The sequence below is a fragment of the Erithacus rubecula genome (genome assembly GCF_903797595.1).
Source record: "Erithacus rubecula genome assembly, chromosome: 20".
Lineage (NCBI taxonomy): Eukaryota > Metazoa > Chordata > Aves > Passeriformes > Muscicapidae > Erithacus > Erithacus rubecula.
This window is the reverse complement of record NC_136672.1, coordinates 9,120,459-9,133,733: the sequence shown is the minus strand read 5'-3', so window position 1 is coordinate 9,133,733 and position 13,275 is coordinate 9,120,459. Positions and strand designations below refer to the sequence as shown.

The 13,275-nt window shown below is 41.7% G+C and overlaps 1 protein-coding gene across 1 annotated transcript in view; it reads right to left on the bottom strand.

The window, feature by feature from the left end:
- The window catches only part of CEP112 (centrosomal protein 112), a 149,278-nt gene that overhangs the window by 68,614 nt on the left and 67,389 nt on the right, over window positions 1-13,275 (bottom strand). The gene's annotated exons all lie outside the window — the stretch shown is intronic.

Genomic DNA, 13,275 nt, shown 5'->3' with positions numbered 1-13,275 from the left:
CACATGATTATAACTGCATAGCACACATATTTTTATACTTTGTTAAATGAATACTTTATTCCACATTCCTTCAGTGCCAGATAAAAACAGGAAAGCTTTACTACAGAGTCCAAAACTATTCAGATTGCTCAAATATTTATGGTAATTTGAGGGGATTGGCCAGATCCAGAGCTTCTATGTGTTGCTACCTTTTGTTTTTTAATGGAGCTATTACTACAGCCACCACAATGTGCATGCATTAAGTGAGCATGTGACCCAGTAAAGCATTGTGCCCTTCTTGTGCCCTAAACAATCAGAGCTTTCATAATTCACTGAAGAACAAAGTCATCAAATCAAAATAATATTTTAAAAATCCCAGGGTTGATCCTGAACAATACAAACAATGGCTGCCAATGTATTGTAAGTGGAAAATAACTTATCCAAGGGAAAAAGCATATTGCTAGGAAACATCATGTTCAGAAGGAAAACACCAATATTTAGAAATGCAGATAAAATCCCCATCTTGGGCTGAGAAGATGCTCCTGCAACATCCTTCATCTCTCTCTTAACATATGCAAATTTTTTCTATTTTTCCCCACTAATGGAAAATGTAGTAGTCTGAAATACAGGGACAAATTCTTTTGCTGCCAGGAAAAAGCTTTTCCATCACTACAATGGGCTTTTGTGCCAAGCTCAGCAGGTACAGCCCAGCCCTGGGCAGGGACAGCAAAAGCCAGCACTGTGTCCCCTACCTTGTATCACACCTCAGAGCATCACCCACAAGAGAACACAAGTCATTACAAGGGAATTTGATTAATGTGCTGCTCCTTCTGCTCTTCCAGCCTACATTCAGCTTGTAATTGGATCATAAATAGAAATGTGATGGGCTCAGCTGAAAGCATGCAGAGATTGGAGGTGTTGTAGCAGAGCTTTGTGAAAGGAGTTGCTGTTCTGCCCTGAATATTGACAGGATTTCAGAAGCAGGAACATTTGGCTTGTTGCAATCCATCAGGATTGTCAGTGTGACACCCCCTCAGGAAGCTCCTGGAGGGGAGGGAGGTGGCTCTGGACACTCCCAGCTCCATGGATGAGCAGTGGGAGATGAAGGAAGCTGAGCCAGGTGTGCTCTGCTGCACGTCCCACCCTCTGCACAGTTATCCTGCTGCCAGAGAAAGCACTGCAAAGTTTGAAATGGAAAAGAATATGGCTGCAGAGAGAAAAAGCATCATTCTGAAATGGAATGCCCCATTCAATGTATTTATTGAATGGAAGCAGAGCCCTGCTAGGAGGAAACATGGTGGAGTTAGGATTCCACTAAAAAGAACATGGAGAACTGGACAGCTCTCAGTATAATTGTAATGCCATTCCCAAATAACCTTCCTCCTTGAGTCACCCCACAATTACCTTCAAAAACAGTTTTACTTAAAAGCAAAACAAACCCTAACCTACCAAACATCATGAGACCACTTGACTTTATCATGAATCTCACATACATTTGAAAACACTCTGAATTAATGTTACATTACACACTTCTGCCACTTTTCCTGGAAAAAAGGGAGCAGGCAGGAAGCTGCTCAGCAGGATGGGGTGGAGCAGCCCATGGGAACACCCAGAGAAGGGTTCATTCCCTCTTCCATCCCCATCTCAGGAGCTGGGCAGGTGCTGGATACCTGAGGAGCTCAGCAGGGGTGTTGGGACAGGGACATGCTCTGGATGGAAGAAAGCAAAAGAGCAAGATCTACACATGCAAAAGACCCTTGATGTCATTGCTGTACAGAAATCTGTTCAAAATTCAGTTATTATTTTGGCACTGTGGTAATAATAACAGAATAAAATGGTGAATTTCAAGCAGTTACAGCTGAGCTGAAATAAATCTTCAGAGAACAAAGAAAAGGCACTTCTCTAAACTGTGGGATTTTCTACAGAATTCCAAATTAATTACACAAACTAAAGGAATGCTACTCACAAAAGATGCATCAGAATTCTGAATAAACCTTATAAAGTTCTTCTAAAATAGGAAATATCAGACATCCTGAAAATAATGTTTTGCTACAAGCCCAATATAAGCAGACAAAGCTGAGCCATTCAGACTCTATCCATTAGAGGGCAATAATACATATACACACACTCAGACACATATATACACACAAACACTCTCCCTCATGTATCCCAAACTGATTTTACCAGGAAAAAAAATTAACATTTTCTGTCTAATATTACCAACAGTATATTGACAGCTTGGGTCCTGTTCTCTCCACTCCCCCTGCACTCCCCAACAACAGCATCCAAGAGATAAAAGGTACAATAACAAATTATTCCTTAAATTTGCTTTCCCATGAGGAAATCTGTGCAATACACAGCTTCAAAAGGCTTCCAGTTAGTTATTATTAAACTTGAGTGGGCTGAACAGCCAGCATGTCTGTAAGCATGGCCATCATTACAGGGGTTCCCAAACTTTGAACAGACAAAAATGTTCTTCATGTGCTCATCTCCCACCTCACTCAAACACTTCTGCTTTTCCTTGCAGTGACACAAGAACCTTTGATAGCAGCAGCCATGGCAAGGGGCCAGCACACCTCAGCTGTCTCTGAGAGCTGCACACAAACCAGGGAAGGGCATTTTTTAATGTTATTAGAGACACTCAGATGAGGCAGCTTGTGTGCTGTGCCTTCTGCTTGCCTGCTCCAACCATGCCAATCTACAGAGAAACCAACTGATAAACTGTTTATCTCAGGTCCCCAACCTTGTGCTGCCCCCCCTTGCAGCATCCCACAAGCACAATTATGGTATCAGCTCCCAGGGACAGGAACTGTCTGTTGTTCCATGTTCTCACTAACACAACATAGACTCAGACCCCCGAGAGGATTCCAGCAATACAAATAATTACCAGCAGCCCCTAAACTGCTGCTTGTCAACATCTCATTAGTTACAGGACTGCTGGAGTTCACAGGGACACATAGGCAGCTGGATCAGTCACTTAATGGCCAGTAATTCCTGTGAGCATCCACACACCATTGATTTGGTTTTGGGGTGGTGTTTTCTTTCCTTATGTTTGTTTGTGGGCTTTTTTGTTGGTTTCTGCTTTGTTTGGATTTTTATAAAACATATTACTCTGCAATTACCAATCCCTACTCCTTTAAAAACAGCAATTCAGGTAACAATGCCATCTATCAACTTATTGTTTTCATCCACTTCTGAATAAATATGAATTTTATATTAAACTAGAGGTTTAATTGAAGATCTGAATTTCATAAGGTCCAAGATGAAGATGTAGAGTAACACACTGGTCCTGTTGCTACCCCAGCCAGGACACAGGTTCCCTCCAACCCAGAAATCCCTAAGGATACCAAATACAGCAGGAGAACATGCAGCTTCCTTCAAATCTTCCAGTGTACTCTGTGTTTGCAGCAGCTGCCTTTCCAAAAATCACTTTCTCCACTGTTTCTCTTTTCTAAAATTCATTTTACAGATGCCAATACAGCAGAAAGCACAGACTACAAAAGAACTCAAGCTGTCAGAGACAACTTTAGAAGAATTGTATCACCTGTGTGGAAGAGGGAGTTCACTCTTCATGGGATTTTCAGATCTGTTTCACGTGAAAACACTGTGTCAGAGGGTTTTGTTTCTTTTTTTTTTCCTTTTTTTTTTTTTTTAACCACCTTACTGATGATTTTATGGACTCTGAAGAATAACTCTAAAACCTAAAAACAGAATATTCACAATCAGGCAAATATTTTAGGGGTCAAAAGTATAAAGCTTTCTTATTTGTGTTATTTTAAGAGGACATTCAGACACATGAATACAAATGACTCTGAGATGTGTAATTGCAGTTTGAAATATATTGTTTTCTCCAATAAACAGAAATCTACAGCATCCCTGACATGGATTCCTGTCATTTTGTCATGATAAACACTCAGGTATTAAGTACCTTCCACATCATGCACCCAGGCATGATTCCAATTAGTGCTGGATAGAAGACAAAATGTCAGCTTAATAAGCTTCAATTTGCAGAGTCTTTGAACACTCGATGATATCATCACTTTGCCAATCATTTCTTGTACTTTGGCTGCTTTTTTTTCCATCTCACCCTCTCTGTCAAAAGGAAGTCTTTCAAATCCACAGAAAGGGAAGACAAGAACAACGTCAGTCATTGGTGTGACTGAGCTAAAAGATCCAAAAATGACTCCCCAGTACATCAACAGAGAACTATGATGTGCACAATATTCCCTCAAAGCTAATTTGCTGCCAACATGTAGAGTAATTGGGGGAAAAAAGTCTACTTTAAAGTCATACTGTGAAAAATATTTTCTTGCATGAAATCAACACTAAAGACCTTAAATCACTGTCACAGTCTGTGCCACTTGTTCAAATGAAGAAACAGTTTTTTCTTCAGGTAAGGTGACAATCATTTCTTCAAAGGTGACTGGGCCAAGGAACAGCTCTGCTGTCTGACTCCATACTGAAAATAATCAATGTACCTAAAATAATGGATTTTATTTCTAATTTGTTTCTTAAAAAAAAAAAAAAAAAAGGGATCTCCTGAGGTAGGGATGGGAAATGGGATGTGCTGAGGTAGGGATGGGAAATGGGATCTGCAGAGGTGGGGATGGGGAATGGGATCTCATGAGGTGGGGATGGGAAATGGGATTTCATGAGGTGGGGATGAGAAATGGGATCTCATGAGGTGGGGATGGGGAATGGGATCTCATGAGGTGGGGATGGGAAATGGGATTTCATGAGGTGGGGATGAGAAATGGGATCTCATGAGGTGGGGATGGGAAATGGGATCTCATGAGGTGGGGATGGGAAATGGGATCTGCTGAGGTAGGGATGGGAAATGGGATCTCATGAGGTGGGGATGGGAAATGGGATGTGCAGAGGTGGGGATGGGAAATGGGATCTGCTGAGGTAGGGATGGGGAATGGGATCTCATGAGGTGGGGATGGGGAATGGGATCTCATGAGGTGGGGATGGGTAATGGGATGTGCAGAGGAGGGGATGGGAAATGGGATCTGCTGAGGTAGGGATGGGAAATGGGATCTCATGAGGTGGGGATGGGAAATGGGATCTGCTGAGCTGCCCAGAGCTGGTGCTCTGCTGGGAAAGGGGCTGGAGCAGCTCTGGGGGAGGATCTGGGAGCAAACACCAGCCATGGCACTGGGGTGGGAGCAGGGCTGAAGAGCACACAGCATTTGGCTGCCCCTCCATGGGATGGGACAGCAAATTCCAAACTTCTGAGGCAGCAAAGACTTTGAGGAGCTGCTACAGACGCCGGGGTTGGGCCAGTGGGGAAACAGCTGCAGAGATTTCACTGGTGAAACACTGAGGCTGTGTCTGTGCCAGCAGCACCATCCCAGCCCTGCACAGAGCCCACCACGGGGGCTGGGGCTTCTCCCCCTGGCAGCTCCTGTCTGTGAAGCTGAGGAACACCAGAGCAGGCTCCCATTTCTCTTCCTGGCTAAAGCAGCCTGTGGAGGAACAGGCAGGGCAGTGCAATTTGCCATGAGCATCTCAGCTGCAATTTGTTACTGGTTTTCCACTTGAAGGTTCCTCTCTAACACTTTAATGTGGGAGCGTGTGGAGCTGTATGGATGGGCTCATATTTCTCAGCTGACATATCTTCAGCCAAAGCATGTCAGCTACAGGAGAGGGCAAGGCTCTGCACTGGCTCTGGGATTTCTTCTTCCCCCATCAGAAACCACATAAAAGAAAAACACAAATAAATCAGCTCTCCAAAATCGCTATTTATTACCTCATCATGAAACCATCTACTGGACCCTGCAGTGGGATTGAGTAATATCATTACTTAAACCATAAAGAGGTTGTATTTATTACTCAAAATTGGGAAAATTAGCATCCATATGGATCTTATTGTTTTACGAGCAGCACTGCTGCCAAAACAAGTGGTGTTAACATTCCAAACTACAGATTGTCACCATTTCTCACCCAGTGTCTCATTCTTTCACTTGGTATTTCAAATACCTCTGAACTCAGGAACTGAGTGGATCATAGAATCCCTCCTCTCAAGATATGTATCATTTAACAGCCAGACTACTGTTCAAAACTTGATTTATGGTGGCAGTGAGTGAATGGAATTAATATCTGATGACCTAAGGAAGAGACTAAATTGATTTTGGATAATCTTTCTTTAGAAAAGGGATGAGAGAAAAGGCATATGCTAAGAAATTTAACTACTTAATTTGCAATATATAGCACCTTAGCAGGCAATCACAGACAGGACACCCTAACCTCCATCCCTGGAAAATGTTGTAAAACCCCATGAAATTAATTTCCAGGCACAGGAAGCATAAAAGGGTCACTGGGAACAGCAAGCTGGATAAACCAGGGCAAGGCAGGCTTGAATAAAGTGATTGTGTTCTGCAGTGAAAGGGGAGAAGTGTCAGTGTCATTTATCTGGATTTTTGCAAGGTTTTGATACAGACTTGACTGAAGGGACACAGACTGGAGGGATGTGTGAGCAGAGAACTCACAGGGTTTGAAGAGTCAGCCACTCCCCAAAGTTCAGATAGGGCTGACACAGCTGCTCCAAGGGCTGGATGATGGGCACAATGACTCTGTGCCACCCTGGGATGGCATTTCCTGGGTAAGCAGTCAGGGTGGGGAGCTCCAACACTGCAAGGTGAGGAATGGCTGCAGGCAGCTCACCAAGCCAGGTTTATTGTGCCTGGAGAACTAAACACCAAAGAGAAATCGATTTGTTGTCTTCAACTGAGTGTAAAGAACTGTGGAGAAGACACAGACTCTTCTTAAAGGAAGGGCAAGAACCTACAGATCCAAAATTTAACAAGAGATATCCAGCTGCATAGCCAGGAAAAGGGATTTCACACTGCATTGGTAAAGCACTGGAGCACATGGCTCAAGAAGGCTGTGAAATCTCCACCAGTGCAGGTTTTTCAAAACTCAGCTGGACTTGGCCCTGAGCAACATGATGTGGTTTTGAAGTCAGACCTGCTTTGAGCAGGAGGTTGGGCACGGTGACCTCCAGAGGTCCTTCCAACCCAAATTATTCTATGATGCTGTGAAAAAACTCCTGAATGAATGCTGGTCTCCCATTAGAGGATGTCCCTTCAGCACTCAGGGGAGTGTTTGAAGTGGATGGCACTGCTGTTTTCCAAATTGCTGCACTTGTTCTATGGACTAGGAGAAGTCAACTTCCTTCTATTCAACAACTGTCTCAAACACATTACAAGGTAAGACAAAAAAGCAATTTTCAAAAGAACTAAAAACCATTAATGAAGTTATGAGCAAGCATTCCCTCCTGTGTGCAGCAGACATTTACTGAATCAGTTTAGTTGCAATATTTGGAACAATCCAATATCACAGAAACCAACAAACTCTGAAGATTTGGACACAATTGGAAATAATATCAATAAAAATTCAGAGTCTGGCTTTACCATACACTGATCTTCACACAGAAAGCAGAAGCTCCTTCAATCAAAAAAAAATCAAAGAGATTTTATTGTGAATTGACCATTTCTGCAGACTAACACAGTATTTTTGCCTCTCTGCTTAGAAATTACATTATACCACCTCAAATGCTGCAGTTACTACCTGTTTGTACATGCACCTGTTTGTACTTGATCATTCTCTGACTTCAGGATTCCTTAATGTAACTTTAATGTGAGAAATGATTTCACACCATGTACAGCTTATTGTCTCTTGGTGTTCATTCCTTGCAGCCATCACACACAAACCCTGCCTGCAAAGCCACACCTAGTGGATGTGTTAAAACCTGGCATAAAGATACTTTAAATCTCACTGATGAGCAAAAGTGATCTCATTTCTATTCAGATAAATGAATCTATGTTTATTAACATCTATGCAGGAAATAATCACTTTTTCCTAATTAAGGAGTGGTGTTATAAAATAAAATTATTGTTTTATGATCTACACCCTGCCCCCTAGACAAAACTATACACTCCACCTTCAGCTGCCAATACTTAAAATGAAACAAAATAGAATATAAAAACACTGATTGCAATGTTGTAATAACTACCAGATATATTCAATTTCATATTACAGAAACAGAAAGTCCATTTTGCTGAAAAGAACTCCATCTCAGATCCACAGTTCATATTATGTGATGAACTAGTTTCTATGGCAACTGCTTTCTCTTTTACATACACCGTAGACAGCACAAAATGTCTGTTGTCTCCTAAGTTAACTTAATATTTTTAATCAGCAGATGACTATTAGTGCATTATTATGTATGCCTTCCAAAAACATCTTTAAATATTTCAAGTGCTGGGCTGACTGCAGTATAAAAGGAGAGAGTGAAGTCACACCTCCCACCCCAAATTCCTCACAATCCAATTTCAGTCCTAATGAAAAGAGTGAGAGTCGAGGAAAAATGCTGGAGACATCAGACACAAGGCACAAGGAGACTCTGAAGGGTGCATGAAGTGAGGAAGTGGCAGATGCTCACAGCTGCATCAACAGGTGTTTGAAAGGTGTCCCAACCCAAGGGAGCAGCTCAGCCAGAGCAGGACACAGGGACACAAACGTGGCAGGGTGGGTCCAGCTGAGCAGGGCTGGGGATGTGCTCAGGAGACCTGATGAGAGAACACTGAGCCTGCACTGTCTGCTCCAGTGCAGAAAAAGGCTCATTTGTAACTCTCATCTCAAAGATTATGCCAGTGCTGCAGCCCAAACTCTTCCCACAGCTCCCCTGCATTCACTCAAGTGAAAACCAGCTCTGTGTGTTCAGTATTTGAGTATTTCCATAAGAAATTGTTGCATTTGACCATTTCACAGCAATGCTCTGAGTGAAAGCCCAGTGTGAACATCTGCATGGGAGCCACAGCAGATCCCTGATTTCAGCAGATATTCCCCATCAATGGGATCCACAGCAGCCCTGAGTCAGCAGCCTGTGAATAACAACCAAGGAAAACCACACAAGTGCTGCAACAAATATTTGGTACTTTAAATACTTTACATCAACAGTTATGTTCATTATCCTGGGCTGACTGGTGGTGAATTAAACATGCTGCAATACAGCCAAAAGCTTTTGTTTGGGAAAGGCTAAAAGGGAATGGCTGTCTGCCTACAGGAGTCTGACTGGCAGCCCAAGAGCCACTCTCCAAGTAAAATACAACAAACAAATATTTAGATTGCAACTCCAGGATTCAGATTGGCTGCAGAGAAAGCCTGCATTGCAAGCAGTGCATTTCTTCCCATGCCAAAGATATCTTCTGCTAAGAAAAGGAAAGGAAGTAAAGGAAAAAAATTACTCATACAATTTATTTACTCCAAATTGTAAACAGAAATGACTTCAGTAGCACTGTCAGCATCTGAATGTTTCCCAGGCTACCTCTATCTGTACCCTCCAGATCCCCTCAAGCAAATTGCTTCCACTGATACTGGGAGAATAACCATGTGGGAACAGGTGTCTGGAGATATTCAAACAATTACACGAAGCAGAAGAGTTGATCAGTGATTTACCTGCAGGTAACAATAGTTTCTTTCAATAAAAGCTGAAGAGAGTCTCCTATTCTGAAAAAAATGCTCCCCAAATCCTTCTTATTAATACAGTGCTGCAAAGTTACTGTTGCAGCTGTATTTGCATACAGAGGAGGAAACTGGGCATGAGTTGGGTATTTAGCTATCACTAAACAAGTCCTGTTAGCTACTGGGTTTTTTTCTGTATTTTCTCTTGTCAATAGCAGAGCTCTGCAGCAGACACACAGCAGCACAGCCACCCTTCATACATTTATGGAGCCAAGATAAATGTCCTCTGTTTCCCCCACTTGGCTGATCACTAATTATCTACACAGAACCACAAACATACCCCAAGAACCTGCTGTAATGAAAATATTGATTGCTACTGTTTATTATTTTAGCTCCACAGGTTCAAATTAATTCAGACAAAAACAGGTGGGAAGCAATAACTGCAGAAAGATTGTTGATCCCAAGTGCAAAGAAATAAATTTACGAAGAGGAGAAGCCAGAAAAGAAGTTATGGGATGTGCTGTACATGGGACACCAGGGGAGGAGCTGCTGATTTCTGAGAAGGGAAAGCAAACCAGGATGGTAAAGGCCAAGGGGATTATGGAAAGTTCACAGAGCAAGAGAGGAAAAATGAAATGGATCCTTCAGCCACGGGTAACACCTTATTAACTCTTCTTACAACCTCCAGCCTGTTAGTTGGGGTTTTTGTAACAAGCTCTGCTCTCAATGTTTGTGTTCACACAGCTTCAGAACTACTCAAGGCTTTTCTTTCCCAACCAATAAGGGTTTCTAGAGAGCCCCAAGACACCCCAAAAGAGCAGTGATGTCTTGGAGCAGGCTCGTTTTTGAGAGCACAAACTCTGCCTGTTAAAATCCAACACAGTGACATCAGCGATGCCTGAGCACTCCAGCTGCTCCTGACCCAATTACCACAGTGGCCTGGCCAATTATCTCAGAGCAGAACCTGGAAAGAGGATTCAGCTTCCTCATGGAAACTTTCTTTCCTCTCCTTTAGTGCCAAGCAAGCTGTATTTGATGTTACAGGGGTACATTTTATTTCTTCTTCTTGCCCAAAGGTCAACGGAGGAAGAACGAGCAGGGAAATGATCCAACTCTGTACAGCAGCTGGAACATGGAAATCTTTGAGCTGGCTGAGGGCACGGGGCAGATGCTGGGGAGAAAAGGACATTCAAAGGATAAAGGGGAAATATGAGGGCACCACTGGCACCACAAACACCTCAGCCCCTCCGCTTCAGTTATTAAAATTTCCTGACCTTGCTATTTCGTTTTGCCAAGCAAACTGGATATATTCTGTGTGACCTGAAGTCTTGCTTCAGAAAATCACTGATTCCCTAGCAAGACTGCTTTTTTTAGAACAAAGAAAGGTCTCCATCATGCAAGGAGCTCCTTGTTTTCTGAACTTATGGATAAACTAAAATTACTTAGGGAGACGTGGAATGAATGAGCAAAATTAAGAATGCTCCTAAAGAAAATCCAGATATCTAAATTAAATAGAAGTAGTGATTCAAACTACCCTTTAAAAAAACCCATAATCCTGTGTGATTAGCTACTGTTTAAAGAACAACAACATTATGGCAGTTCATAGAAAACATACAGGATTTAAAAGCCTACAAGAACACAGCATGGCATAAAAGCCTTTGTAATGCTTTGACTTTTATTGACCTACAAGTCAATTTACTCCTCCCCAAGCATTGCAACCCCAGGTGAAAAAATCACAGCAAGATTCCTAGAAAAGGAGAAATCCAAGTGGAAGGCAATTGTTATCCAGAAATTTATCATCAATACAAAAGCTGATACGCTCCAATCAAATTCCTTTCTTGAAAATATATCAGAGTTATACTTCACGAAGAAATAACATTGTTTTATATTTAACTAAAATCTGGCAAGAGACTCAAATCTTAATTTTTATACTCTAGTTGAGATTAAAGCATTAATAAATGTATTTATATTTGAATAAAATCTAACTAATTTGTACAGTGTCTTTCACAGTATCTGAAGACCTACATGAAAGTAGAGACCTTGGATATGCCATAAAAAAACTAAATTAATCTTTACAGTATTAGTAAAAGAAATTGATCTGCTCAGTCAGAGTCATCTTCAGGAATATAGTGAGAAATCCATATTTTAACCACGTGTATTAAGAAATACGTGTTCGCTACTCTTTCATATGGAAAGGATTTAAGAAGACTTCCAGTGAATACCTTTAATAACGGTGCTTTCACATCATTCACCCAACACTGAGCAGATAGGTGCTTCAAACCAAGCTACTCATATGTGATTAACACTAATTATTATTTAAATTTTTCCAATAACCCAGCAAATCCACTTCTCATTTCGCCAAGCAAAATGGCCTCCGCTCCTATTTCATCTCACCTTGGCTGGGACACAAAGCACTCCTAAAAATTACTGCTGGCAAAAATGGTTCCAATTGAACAGGTTTTTAAAATGCAGTGTTGTTAAATATCCATTAAATGACTGGGTTACCTTTGTGAGGCTACATAAAACGTTTCATAAGGGACATTGGCTTTAGTTACATCAGATGTCCAAAGCACATATTTTTAGTAAAAATAGGCAAAAATAAAAAAATTAAGAATCTGCGCTGTAATTCCACAAAAAACACCATTATTGTCTGTTGAGCTCACTGCAAAGATAGAGGTGGATTTGAATATAAAGACCAGAGGAAGGAATGAAAAGAAATTTATTTTCCCAAATGGAAAAATCTGCGTCCTTGAAAGCCGGGAGAGTCTCACTAGAATTTAAACAAACAACAGCTCTTCTAGTCAAAGCAACAGCCTTTTCTTCCCTGATTTACATGTCATTCTCATGGCATCAATGTTCAAATGACTCTACAGGGATATTCAAACTACAATGAAAAGCTCTGTAAAAATGCCAAACTCTGCTTTCCAGACTGTTCAGATTCCCCCCCAATAGCTGTGAGAATTCCCAGCTTTCCACAGAGCACCTGTAGCAGCATGGTTGATTCCCCCTGCAAACAGAAAGCTCAACCAAACTTTGGGCTCCAACCTTTGCCAGAAATGACCCCCAAGAATACAAACCAGAGCTGGACTTAGAGACACCACCCAGTTCTCAGGATTTTCAGAGCCCCTCTCCTTTTGTATTCAGTGTTACAGAGCAACACAGGAACTGGGATGAGCGCTGGTGTGTAGATAGAATAATTCTATATAATTCCAAAACTGCCTTTTTTTAACGTGGGACTTACAGCTTTGCCTTTGTCCGCGAACAAAAACAGCCCAGCAGCAGAAATGCAGGTGAGAGGAGGCTACAGCTCTGAAAAGACACCCGCTAACAGATCCAGAGCTGAGATGAATCTATCTTGGGCCAAAAGAAAAAAAATGCCAAGATGAAAATCAATCCCTTGAACCATTTAAGGCTTTGTTCGCTCTTACAATGCAGCGGAAAATAAAAGGCGAGGTTTAATTTTTTTTTTTTTTTTTTTTCAGAGGCCACCTGAGTATCCCATTCCCAAGCGTTCTCACAAAGTATATCCCGTTTTCATTGGAAAACCACAATGGTGGAAATGGAGAAATAAGTCCTGGGTTTGCAATATCCACCTCTCAACCTCCCCCAAGAAGCCATTTGCTTCCTAATGGAGACTTCCTCAAGCCAGATTTCGATAGTCTGAGCCGTCCAAAGTATAAACCAATTCATTTCAAAGGTAAATTTCCAATTCAGTTTCATTTAGCTCCATTTGAGGTGTTAGTAAAAGCCACAGCCTACCAGTCTACAGGGAAGTAGAGTGAAAATGCCTCTTAGTCTGAGCCTAACATCTCATAGGGAAGGTGGTGG